The 12,280-nt window shown below is 30.4% G+C and overlaps 1 long non-coding RNA gene across 1 annotated transcript in view; it reads right to left on the bottom strand.

Moving 5' to 3' along the window:
* Positions 1-8,785, bottom strand: part of LOC141579383 (uncharacterized) — a 123,259-nt gene extending 114,474 nt beyond the window's left edge. Inside the window, exon 1 of the long non-coding RNA XR_012510600.1 lies at positions 8,718-8,785. This is a non-coding gene — a long non-coding RNA (uncharacterized LOC141579383). The remainder of the gene's footprint in view (positions 1-8,717) is intronic.
* Positions 8,786-12,280: the final 3,495 nt, after the last annotated feature.

Genomic DNA, 12,280 nt, shown 5'->3' with positions numbered 1-12,280 from the left:
ACATTCAAGCACAATAGCCTAAAAACATTTTTCTTTTAATTGACCAAAGACATAACTTTTAAAAGTAATAATAGTAACAATGTATTGGGTGGTCTAGCATATGGATAAGTGAAATGAGTGACAGCAATGTCACAAAAATGGGGAAGGAGGAATTGGGAATACTCCACTATCAAGTACCTTCTATACACATGAAGTGGTATAGTGTTATATGAGGGTACACTTAGATTAGATAAAAATTTATACTGGAAACTTTATGACAAACACTAGAAAATAATATTACAGTGGATATATAAAGAGAGAATGCAAAATTGAATTCATATAAAATGCTTGATTAAACCAGGGAAGGCTGAAAAAGAAGACATGAACAAATGCAACAAATAAGCAGACACAAACCTAGTGGATATTAATCCTACCATATCAATTATCATTTTGAGTAAATGGTCTAAATGCAGCAATCAACAGATAGAATGACAGAACTAATTAAAAATAAGGTACCTAACTATATACCACATACAAGCAAATATAAATATTAACACTCAAATTCACTAGGTTTTAAGCAAAGGGTTGGAAAATATAATTATAAACAAATCAAAAGAAAGTGGAATTAGCTGTTCTAATTTCAAACAAAGCGTTATTTCCAGAGTATTTCCAAGAAGTAAAATTATCAGAGATAAAGAAGTGTATTACATAATAATAAAGAGGTCAATTATCCAATAAGACAATTTAAGTCTGTATGGACCTAAGAACAGAGCATCAAAAAGATGAAACAAAAACTATAGAACGAAAAAGAGATAGATAAATCTACTATATTTGGGACTTCAACAAACCTCTTTCAGCCATTGCTATGTCAAGCAGGCATAAAGTCAGTAAGGATATAGTTGACTGAATAAGACAATAAATCAACTCAATCTAATTAACATTTACAGAATACTTCCAACAACAGAAGAATATATTCTTTTTAAACTTACATGTAATAATCACCAGGATGAACCACATTCCGTGCCATAAATCACATTTTAAGAAATTTAAAGGACACATAAATTAAGAGTTTGGGATTAGCAGATACAAGCTACCATGTATAGAACAGATAGACAGCAAGGTCCTACTGTGTTTCACAGGGAAATATATTCAATATCCTTTTATAAACCATAATGGAAATGCATATGAAAAAGAGTATATATATTTATATATAACTGAATCAGTTTGCTGAACACCAGAAACCAACACAACATTAATTCAATCAAGAAAACTTTAAAAATAAATTTAAAGGCTACAAACCATACAAAATTATGTTCTCAAACTACAAGAGAATTAAACTAAAAATTATTAAGACATACCAGCAGAAAACCTCCAACTATTTGGAGATCAAACACATGTCTATGTAACATGAAGAACAAAAAAGTCAAGAAAAATTTCAAAATATTTGAGTAAATTATATAATAATAAAAATAAAGAATTATTGGATAGAGCAAAAATACTATGTAGAAAAAAATTATAAGATTATATTCATAGAAACATTAGAAAAATAAAAATCTATAACCTATGCTTCCATCTTAGGTTACTAGGAAAAGGAGAGTTATTTAAGACTAAGACAAGCATTTGAAATACAGTTAAAGAAGAAATTAATGATATTGAAAATAGGAAAATAGAGGAAAAAAATCAATAAATCCTAAAGCTTGGTGTTTGAAACAGCAATGAAATTGATAAACTTTAGTTAGGCCAAACAAGAAACAAAAGAGAAAGCACAAATTAACAATATTAGAAATGAGATAGGGGTAACACGACTGAACCCATGGACATTATAAAGAAAATAAGAGAATATGATAAGCCAACTCTATGGCTACAAATTTGTAACTTAGATGAAATGGACTCATTTCTTCAAAGATATACAAAAATAACTTATAGTGAGGATAGCCACACCAAACAGACTGCCCATAGTAAATAACTCACTACAACAGAAGGACCCATAGGGGGCACCTCTAGATCATGTGTCTGGTGACCAGGGGCAAGTGTGATGTTGGGATGCATAAGTCATCTCCTACAAAAGGCCACTTCTCAAATGTTATGAAACAAAACCAAATTCCCAATTCATAGAAATAAAAACAGCAAATTATACAAAATGAGGTAACAGAGAAATATGTTCCAAATGAAGAAGCAAGGTAAAACACCAGAAAAACTAAGTGAGGTGGAAATAAGCAATCTACCTGATAAAGAATTCTAACAATTATAAAGATGTTCAGAAGAACTCAAAAGAAGATTGTTAAAAACTTCTAATGTCTCATTCCTTCAAAGGATTAGAAAATATGAAGAACAAAACAAATGAAGAATACAATAACTGAAACAAAAAATACACTAGAAGAAATCAATAGTAGATTAGATACAGAGCAACAGATTAGTAAGCTGGAAGACAGAACTGTAGAAATCACTGAAGCTGAAAAGAGAACCAACAACTAAAAAGTAAATAACAGTTTAAGAGACTTTTATGACAATATGAAGTATACTTACATTTGTATTGTGGGGGTCCCAGAAGGAAGAGAGAGATAAAGGAGGAGCAAAAAACATATTTGAAGATGTAATGGCTGAAAACATTCCTAACTGGGAAAAGGAGACATCCAAGTCTAGGAAGTACAGAGAGTCCCCAATAGGATAAACTCTAAGAGGACCACACCCAAGACACATTGTTAATATATAGATGGCTATATATAAACCTCATGGTGACCACAAACTAAAAATCTGTGATAAATACAAACAAAAAAATAAGATAATTATAAATTAAGATTAAAGATAGTCATCAAATCACAAGGCAAGAGAGCAAGAAGAACAGAACAGAAATAAAAAACTCAAAATCAATTTTAAAATGTCAATAAGTAGATATCCATCAATTACCACTTGAAATATCAATAGACTAACCAAGGCTCCAATCAAAAGAGGATGGCTGAATGGATCCAAAAACAAGACCCATATATATGCTGTCTATAAAAGACTCACTTCAGATCTAAAGATACACACAGGCTGAAATTGAAGGGAGGGAATAAAGTATTCCATGGAAATGAAAAGAAAGATTAGCAACACTTATACCAGACACAATACGCTTTAAAGCAAAGACTGAAGAAACAAAGACGGATATTACATAATGATCAAGGGATAAATCTAATATGATAAAACAATAAATATATATACACCCAACATAGAAGTACCCAAATATATAACGCACATATTAGTAGATAAAGGGAGAAAACTGAAAGTAACACAGTAACAGTCGGGGATGTTAACATCTTATTTACATCAACTGGCAGGTCATCTAGACAGAAAATCAGTAAGAAAACACACCTTAAACAACGTAAGACCAATAAAACTTCATAGATATATAGAACATTCCATTCAAAAGCTGCAGTATACATTCTTTTCAAGCGCACGTGAAACATTTCTTCAGGATAGATTACATGCTAGGTTACACACACACACACAAACTCAGTAAATTTATCAAAATTGAAATCATATCAAGCATCTTTTCTGACCATAAAGCTACAGAAGTAAACATCAACTACAAAAGAACTGTCAAAAAACACAAACATGTGGAGGCTAAACAATATAATTCTACACAACCAATAGATCCCTGAAGCAATCAAAGAAGAAATAAAAATATATACCTTGAGACAAATGAAAAGGAAAATAACAACCCAAAATCTATGGAAAACAGCAAAAACCGTTATAAAAGGGAAGTTTATAGTGATACAAGCCTACCTGAGGAAAAAAAAAATCTCAAATAAACTGCCTAACTTCACAGCTAAAGTAACTTGAAAAAGAAAAAAAACCCCAAAGTTAGTGGAAAGCGGTCATAAAGATCAGAACTGAAGTAAGTTGAGACTAAAAAAATAGAAAAGATCAATGAAACCAAAGACTGTTTTTTTTGAAAAGGTAAACAAAATTGATAAATTTTTAGCCAGATTCACCAAGAAGAAAAAGAGGGTTCAAATCAATAAATGAGAAATGAAAAAGGAGAAGTTATAACTGACACCACAGAAACAACAAGGGATCAAAAGAGATTAATACAAACAACTATATGAAAAAAATGGACAACCTAGAAGAAATGGACAAATTATTCGAAATATGCAATCTACCAAGATTGAACCAGTAACAGAAAACCTGAGCAGACTAATTATGAGAAATGAAATTGAATCAGTAATAAAACAACTCCCAATAAACCAACGTCCAGGACCAGACAGCTCACAGGTAAATTCTTTTGAACATTTAGAGAACAGTTAATACCTATTCTTCTCAAACTATTCTACAAAATTGCAGAGAAATAAGTGTTTCCAAAATCATTTTATGGGGCCAGCATCACTGTCATATCAAAACCAAACAAAGACATCAAACACACATACACAAAATTTACAGGCCAATAGCACGGGTGAACATAGATGCAAACATACTCAACAAAATATTAACAAATTGAATTCAAATACCTAATTTAGAGTTTACTCAAACTATGAAATTAAAAAAAACTGATTTTTAAACACTATAAATTCAGTGTTATCTTAATACTAACATATTTAAGAGAGGTAATTCAGAAGAAATGTTTTTCTATATCAGATAAAAAATTGCTTAAAATCTCATTTTTGTATATATTTTAATCTTTAACTTCCATAATTAGAAGAATATTTGGAATTAAGTATTACTCTGAAGTAAAATTCTAGAAAATAGAGATCAACATTCCTACATCTTGGCTTCAAATACATTGGAATAAGGAAAGTAGATTTAAGTTCACTGTCTACCAAAAGTTTAAAGCCTCATTTAACTTAGAGACAGTTTTACGTGAACTTGACTCCCATTGAGGGGAAAGAAGGTTGAATTTCGTCAGTTTTTTCCCCACTGTTTCACCTGCATATGTTGTTTCATATGACTGATTTTAAAACCTCCTTTAAACAGTATTTCCCAAAATTCCTTAATAATAGGAGTCACTTGGGTAATTAAAAAATGTAAACATCTGGGAGAAGCCCCAGGCCTCATAAATCACATGTAAGAGGGAATCTGCAAAGCTATATATTTAACCAATGCCCCAAATGATTCTCATTATCAAGGCAAGTTTGGTAAATACTTCTATGAAAGTGTTAAAATGAAATCAAACATTTAGAAATATTTTATCTCTAAAAAAATTCCTATTTCTGAAACTGTAAGGCACTGGTTTATTTTTCTTATGGATGGTGATCTGACACAGCCAATTTAGCGGAATTTTAAGAGATTTTTATGCTTTTTAGTGAGAGATAAAATAATCTTTGGTATTTGTATATTTTTTCCTCCACTACTTTATTTTACTGTTGTGTCAAGTTTAGTTTTTCCAAAACTCATATTTATAAAAGTACTGAGAATTATATATTTCATTTTTTCTTTCCATCCCTTATACAGTTTTCACCCTGTAATTTAATTCAATAAGATTAATATTCCATTCTACTTAAATTTTAAATGTTTCATATTTTATATTATATATAATTTACATTTAATAACATTTTTATTATTTATACATACACAAATACGTGTGCTTTTCCTTCCATTAGCTAGATGAAAATGCACAAAGATTTTCTATTGGCTATTGAACTTACTCTAATAGTTCCTCCTAGAATATAGAACCCAGAAACAGTTAACGTGAGTTAGTGTAAAATGATTGATTTTCTGTTTAAATAAGACAACATGATGAAAAAGTAGATTTAAAATTCCCGAAAGTCTATGTTAAAATAATAGAAAGCAACACTATTGTTTAGGCTTGTATATGCTTCTTAACACATGCATTTTTAAAAGAGCATTTTTCTTTGGTTAGTTAAATAATATCTTTTTAAGTTATAGAAGTATGTGTGGTTGTTAAAGATTAAACTAATTTAGAATAAAAGAAACCACCCCACACCTGCCTTCCTCACATCTGTGGAAGTCACTGGAGTTAATAATTTGGTCAGCTTTTTTCAGACATTTGTTGTAAATTTACAGACAAATATGTACACATTCAATCGTTTATTTTTCTTGAGTGTAGTGTAGGTTAGAATTCTGCTGCTATTTTTCCAAAACCACTTATCAAATGAAAAGAATTGAAAGGTTGCACTGATGGCTTATATCTTTGTGTTGTCTTGAAATTTAATTAGAATATTTCTATCATTTTACCAATGAAGTTTAATATTTATATTGGATACTGAGGCTATATCTGACATTCTTATAATGACTTCTGTTCTTTTCTTAGCTTGCCAAGCTTTACAATGAATGATTGTGTTTATCAAAACTATATATATTTTTTCTGCTGGTCTAATATAGTGAATAGATTTCCCAGAGTAGACCTAATTTTACAATCCCAAATTTCTCATTAAGATATAATATTCTTTTAAAATAGCAATGAATTTAATTTGAAAATATTTCACACAGACTATTTACATGTATATTCAAAATAAATTTCACCTATTGTTTTATTCTTCTAGTTTTCTGCTATTTTCAAATCCAAGTTTGAAAATGTTATTTTTCTGTAGCAGTTATGTTTTAAATTCTATTCAGTTTATCACTATAAATATTAAACAAAAACTCTTATTTTACTTTCATAATTAAATGATTCTTTAATCACTTACAAAAGTGTAAGGTCAAAAAGTGCTTTCATTATAAAGTATAATGCCAGTAAAATTCTCCTTCTATGTAAGAAATCTGCTTATTTATGCTAGAAGGTTTAGTATTTTCTCCATACCCCTAGACTAAAAAAATATTTCAAAGGAAATGTCTGAATAGAAATAATTTTTATTAATTGTACTTATTGTTGGGCTCTTTAAATCCAAATGCTAAGGTTTTTTTCAGCTGTGGGAAATTATCTTTACCATTTCATTGATTCTATATCTTTGTTAGTGTTTTCACTTCTCTCTATTTAGAGATCCAAAGAGATGGATTATTAAAATTGCTGGCTTTACCAATGACATCTTTAAACTTCTCATTTTGTTTGTAAACTTACAAACTTTCCATTCATTTATAATTTTGTAATGTATTCTCAGAAACTATCAACTAATCTTCCAACTCAAAAATTTGATCTTCTATTCTGTTTATTTCATTGCTAAGTCGAGAGTTTTAAAGTTTTTGCATAGTATGCAGTATTGTTTTATACACACCTTCTTATCCCTTATAAGGCACTGATTAGATAACAACAAAAAATACTTCCATTTCTCCATTAACTTTTTGGATTGTGTTTTTAAGAAAAGCTTAAAATTGACTTTTTTTTTTTTTTTAACCTAGTGTATACTTGACCACACAACCAAAGAAACTGAAGGGGTTGTCAAAGATTTGTTCATAAAAATACCATGGTAATACAGTTTTACAGTTATAGGCTATATTTAAAATTAAAAATTGAATCACATAATTCTGTAGTATTCAAACTAATGTAGAGAAAAAGAAAGCTTACTAAATTATGAAGCAAGCAATACTCATTATTAACAACTTATAAGCATGAAAATACAGACTCTTATCCATGTATAAAGATGCCAAAGTTTTAGTAAACCAGGAGGAGATCAAATACAGGTATGAATTTGAAAAATAATACACCACGGCCAAGTCTCTCTTCATCCCAGAAATGTAGGAATTTTCAAAATTAGGATATAAATTACCATGCATTTTTACATGAATAGCTCAATGGAGAAAACTAATATATCAACACATTTACAAAAATAACTTACATTTCAATAATACGTAAGAATTTCTGAATAAAAAAATTATGAAAGGAACTTGTCCTATAATAAGGAAAACCCACCATGATCAGTAGCAAACATTAAACTAAGGAGCAAACTTAACTGGGCTCAAATGTGGCTCCCCCATTTCCTAGCTTTCGTGTTTTGGGTAAATTATTTAACATTCTGTGCTTCAGTTCCCTCATAGTATTCTTGAGAGAATTAAAAGAAAGAATACAGGTGAAGTGAGTACAGGTGAATACAGCTTGCAATACCTTGGCATACAGTAGCATTATTAAGTTTCAGGTGTTGCTATTGTAACTAAAGAGAACATGTCAGTTGATATCTGCTATCAACACTCTCAAAATCACTCTGAAGATTTCTAATGTAATGGGATGAAGAAAAGAAAAGTGCATACTGAAAAAAAAACAATTATTACAAGTATTAAAAGATATCTGTGTAGTGGTTAGTTTTATGGTAAGTATGTGGGGAAAAGCGACTTCCTATGTCTGAATTAATCAGTTTAAAAATGTGATAAGCAAATCTCTTTCATTGGAGATAGAATTACTTTTTGTTTCTAAATACAAACAGAAGAAATGTACAAGATCAATGCAACAAAACCCAGAAAAAACACTGATATTATATATAAGTACAAAAATCAGAAATAGACTGTACATGAGATGATTTAATAAGTTGAAGAGGTAACTTCTGCCAAAATTAGTAAGTACATTTAGTGCAACTAATCAGATTCTCAGTTTTGGGGGCTAAAACACATTGCTTATATATTTCACCTGATAGAATAACTCCAAAACATTTTAAATAAGAACAAAGGGGAGAAATCTGTTTTAACCAGAACAGAAGGAACTTACGTAAGATCAACAGTAGTAGACAAGACAATCCTGCTTTGAATCAGAGATTACAAAGATTTTTGAATCCTAAAAAAGAGCTCTAACATTCGACTGTATTGAATAAATGTCAATGTTCGAACATAGAACTGACATGCTTGAGATTAAGCAGATTGAAAAATTAAACATTTACCTTCAAAATATGGAGTCAATCCCGCAGGCAAAGGATCCCAGAAGTTAGGCTTGCAACACACTACGCCGCAATAACCTGGGTTATGTATTCACAGAGTTATCGCGAGACTTCCTGAGTAAGACTTTCTCACAGTGGGACGTGGCAATCTGCCTTTCTAACTAGCCCTCCTGGTGATTTCAATGAGCAGAGTTTCGAACACTAATCTTAGCCTTCAAAGGTCATCATTCATGAGAATCACCTGAAGAACGCGACTGTAGAACGTGTAGCTTTCCAAGTTCCTCCGTAAGAGATTCTGCCTCAAGAGATCTAAGAAGGAAAACAGGACTCAAAATTTTAAATAAGCAATTTAAATTGGAGTAGTAAACTCTAAGAGAAATATAACTTAACTAATAGTCATTTTAATTTTTAATTTTATCTCCAAGCTAAATATATTTTCTATGTGCAGACAGAAGTAACTCAGGAGAAGATTAAAGGTGGGTTTAAAAAGCACCCATAATGTGTGATTATTAGAAACAGGTGGTTTTATACAGTATGGCTTTAAGGGTTTGGATAGAATTTATAGCATTTGGTAACTAACTAGTGTCATTAGTAGAAGGAGGAGTCAAACATGGCAATTGATGATGAAGTTAGAACAGGCAGGTTTGAGGAGGTGAACATATATTTGTGTTATATTTATAAACTTTATCAGTTAATAGAAATGAATAGGACTAAAATGTCCCAGGAAATTTAAGGCCCTCTTTAAAAGAATAGAAATGACATTTGAAATACTTAAAAGGAAAGAAGATTGATGAAGAGACAAGCTTAGAATAGAGTTTTTGAAAATGTAAACCTCTCAAAAAGTAAGAAGCAAACGTGACAAATTTATAAAATGAATGAGAATGCAAAGTATTTGAAAATTAATTAAATTTATATCACAACTCCCCAGAGAAAAGCTAAATGTAGCTGGCCTCTACCCTGAAAATTTTCCCACATATGCACAAAGAATATGCCTATTCTATCAATTCCCAACTTGTAACACAAACCTTCGTAACCTTTACTCACCACTCATTGATTCTAAGTGTTATTTTTCCCCATTAACTATATTTGCAACCCAAATATAGTGTGCAAACACTTGAATAACCTGTTTTTAACCCCAAATAAGTATTAAGTTACAAATTACATATGTCCAGTATCAATTTTAATTTTAGCCTTTGAAATATCTTTTTATAACCACCAAATTTACCTTTAACCACTTTTCATCTGTGTTGAAAAAAGATTCTTAGTGTGTTAGAAATTGTTTTTTGAAATATATGTTCCAAGAGAACTCTTTGAGAATCTCATTTTATAAATTGAATATTTTAAGTGAATAGAATGCTTAAAAATTCTCTAGTGAATTAAGCTGTAGGTGAAAGAGTTTTATAAGGTGCTTCTATTCATCTTTTTTATGTTCTACTTTTCATAACTGGAATTTTCTTATATTAATTCACCAAATCATAAAGTCAGATCTCTTAATCTAATCTCCTATACAGTGAAAAAACTCCCCCAAACTGAACAAGTCACACCATTAAGAAACATAAATATCTATTTTGTATATCATTATGTAAGTATATTTAATATACAATAATTGACTATTTTTTCATTTTACCAACTTGTTTTGCTTAATTTTAAATAAATATACTTAGAAATTACTTATCACTTTATGATGTAGTGCATCTTTAATTTTTATGCTACAGATTTCATTAAAACCCCTGGTATATTCCATGAGTATCTACTTTGAAGCACAGAAAGACTGTTAAGAAATTAAAAGTTCCAAATCAATTTTTTTCCCATTAGATTGTTCTTTTTTTCCTTTCAATCAATATTGAATCTCTTAAAGGTTCAGCTCTTGTTTTTGTATTTCTCACTGGGAATACTAGTGGTAGGTTTGGTAAAGCAATTTTGAGCTTATCCCAAAGTGAGGCATCCTGTTGAATGTTGTGAGCCACTGGAAATCAAATAATCTTATCTTAGACTCACCCATTTTCATTAAAAAAAAAAAACAGAAACAAAAATAAAAACAAAAAACAGTTATCTTCAAAACTTGTCCTATTCTAGCCAGGAGATCAATGAGAACTAGACCTGTTGGTATTTAGGGGCTGCTCATCTCATACTATTAGTGTTGAATTTAGACTCTGCAAGAGTGTGTAGGCACATTCTCCATACAAAACTCCAACCATGTGAAATGAACAATCTGAGCCATCCTCTATTCTAGTTTATGATTTTTAATCTGATTTCTTTCTGAAAATGGATCATAACCCAATTGGCCATTTCTTCTGAAGATGAACTCTACTAAATTTTTGCCACTTTGTGTTTTATGTGTCTACAAAGTTGCCCACCAGATAAATTTCTTTAATGTCAAACATGTCAAGTAATAAGATCAAGTTAACCAGATTTCAGACAATTTTGTGTTGGGTTACTGCTCATTCCTCAGGAAAAAGATGACACCCCTACAAACATTAATAGCTCATGAACTCCCTATCACCTGAATTAAACTATAATTCTATTTATGCCATGTCCTGGCTTCAAAATGCCAGCAAGTTTTAAAACTGTTGGCATACTTCAAGATCTTGATTAATGACTTCTTAGAATAAAATTCTTCTCTGTAGGAAATACTAATTAATCTTATTTCATCTTATTAATAAGCATTATTATTCATCTTTTGTAGTTGAACTAATAGCTTAACTAGCAATTTCCTTTTAAAATATGTTTTTTTCATTTATAGTTTATAAGGTTGAAGTCATATATAATTTATTGCAATTCTCACCTTTCTTTTCCATTGAGAAAGTCCTTCAGTAACTCCAACTCCCTGAGTAAGACTGGAAAGTGATGTTCATTTATTTTCTACTATAATTCACCTACAATAGCAAGAAATCTTTAGATACAATTAGCAACTGCATTTCTTAGTGTTTAAATGGTTTGCCTCACTAGTTATTAAATAATGAAAATTAGAAATAAAGTATTTTCATCCCAAGCTATAACCTTTTCCTTATAGTGGGACATTTAATAAAACTGGTCTCATGTTATTTTTTAAAAATTTCCAGACATGATAAAATATAAGTTTACAAAATGTAGAACTCATGTTGACAAAGGGTATAGCAATAGTTTGTAATCAATCCTATTCTAAAAATAGAGTTACCATATGATCTAGCAATCTCATCTTCTGGGTGTATATCTAGAGGAAACTCTAATTCGAAAAGATATATGAACCCCAATTTTCAGAGCAGCATTACTTACAATAGCCAAGACATGGAAGCAACCTAAATGTCCATCAAAAGATGACTGGATAAAGAAGTTGTGGTATATTTATACAATGGAATACTACTCAGCCATAAAAAGAATAAAATAATGTCATTTGCAGCAACATGGATGGACCTGGAGATCATCATTGTAAGTGCAGTAAGCCAGAAAGAGAAAGAAAAATACCATATATCACTCATATGTGGAATCTAAAGAAAAAAAGGACACTGTGAACTCATCTACAAAACAGAAACTGACTTGCAGACATAGTAAACAATCCTATTGTTACTGGAAAAGGGAGTTAAAGG

Source organism: Camelus bactrianus, chromosome 2 (assembly GCF_048773025.1).
Source record: "Camelus bactrianus isolate YW-2024 breed Bactrian camel chromosome 2, ASM4877302v1, whole genome shotgun sequence".
NCBI classification, from domain to species: domain Eukaryota; kingdom Metazoa; phylum Chordata; class Mammalia; order Artiodactyla; family Camelidae; genus Camelus; species Camelus bactrianus.
The sequence above is the reverse complement of the archived record's forward strand: the minus strand, read 5'-3'. Positions and strand labels throughout refer to the sequence as shown.